The following is a 1737-nucleotide window of genomic DNA, read 5'->3' as shown; positions in this document are numbered from 1 at the left end:
TGTATGGTAAAATGGTTGTCTGTTTGGGTTCCATAATGCTGGCATGGAGACAGAAATGGCTTAGTTTTGCTTTTTCTTGCACTTTTTTTGGCATTTATATTTCTTCATCTTTTGCCTGGATTCTGCAGAAAATGGAGTATTTAATCCCTGACTCCTATTGCTGTAGTGTTATATTGTGCTGATGGGACACATTCCTAAGAGATAAGTAATGCTTCACAATGTTGCACAGTAGCAGCAGCAGTAGCAGCAACAGCAGAAACTGGTATGCAGAGTTCTACAAATGGATAATATATATATTAAATCCAGTGCAATCTCTGGTTGGAGGTCACCATTGTGAATGGAAGGCTTCAATCAACCACAGGAAATCCTGCCAACTGAATTAAGACTTGAATATGCAGTTACTCGTGGACTCACTGGCATCCATAAATGACAGAGCTTTAGGGAACAAGTTGCCCGGTACATTCATTTCAATATACTTTATGTATGCATTTATTTATGTATATAATTTGAATGCTGCTCTTCAATCAAAATTACCAAGGTGTTGTCAAAAAAGGGAATTGGACAAAATCAAGAAAAATACATAATAAAATCTGCAATTAGCAGGATAAGAATAGTAGCATGAAATTTCATCACCCAGTTTTAAAGCCACATCAGATGATGAAAAGGTCAAGGAAAAGGGAGAAAAGCCTTCACCTGGCCCTTGAAAGAGATTAAGGTTGGCAGGCACTAGGAAGGTTGCTAAGCTAAGCTAGTCGTGTATCTAAAAACTGCGGGATTTGGATTTGGAAGCATCCACTGTAGGACTAGGCCCTTCTCTGGGATAGCTGCTTTGAATGCATGCAAGTGAGAGTCCAAAACACTTGCATATGCAGTTTTGTCAAATGTGCCCTGTAAACTTGTTCTAGCCCCCTCTATAGTTCATTCTGATTAAGAGGTAGAACATGTACTGCACAATGCATTTACATTCTGAGCACAGAGGCTTCAGAGCACACACATTAAAATACAGTCACCACTCCCATGTGACATCTTGGTGTGTATGTGAGCACTATGATAGGGTACACTTGCACCTTATAACAAATAACATAACTATTAGTCTGGAGGGACTCTTTGGTAGAGCAGCATATGCTTTGCTTGCAGAAAGTCCCAGGTTCAATCTCCAGATAGAGGATTAGGTAGCAGGTGATGAAAACGACCTTTGCCTAGGACCTGTAGAGCCCACAGAGTAGATAATACTGGGCTAAATGAGCCCAATGGTCTGATCCAGGTCAAGATATTTAAAAATCCTGGGCTGTGCCCACCCCCACTCCCGTTTCTTCTTCTAGATTTTAATTTTGGCAGTCAGTTGAGAGCGTAGAATTCAGGGTTGGCAGTCAGTCAAGAGGGTAGAAGAGGACGACCAGCAGCAAGGTGGATGGACTCGATGACGAAAGCAATGAATGCATCACTAAAAGACCTTAAAGGCCAAGTTGAAGACAGATCATCCTGGAGAGAATCTATCTGTGTGGTCACTTAAGAGTCAACACCGACTTGATGGCACTTAATCAATCAATCAATCATGCAGAAGCAGCTAAGCCATGGCGGAACTTAAGTGGGAATAAGGGAGAGGGAAGGTGTTTTCAGGGGAGACTTTCAGGGCAGGAATAGGTGCTTCTAACTGAAGGGCATGTGTGACTCTGATTCTTACAAGGTTGGGGAACAAGAAGCTCTTACTCCTTCCACTGCTTTCAGGTGACACCA

Source organism: Hemicordylus capensis, chromosome 1, assembly GCF_027244095.1.
Source record: "Hemicordylus capensis ecotype Gifberg chromosome 1, rHemCap1.1.pri, whole genome shotgun sequence".
Taxonomy (NCBI): Eukaryota; Metazoa; Chordata; class Lepidosauria; order Squamata; family Cordylidae; genus Hemicordylus; species Hemicordylus capensis.
This window is presented reverse-complemented; position numbering follows the sequence as displayed.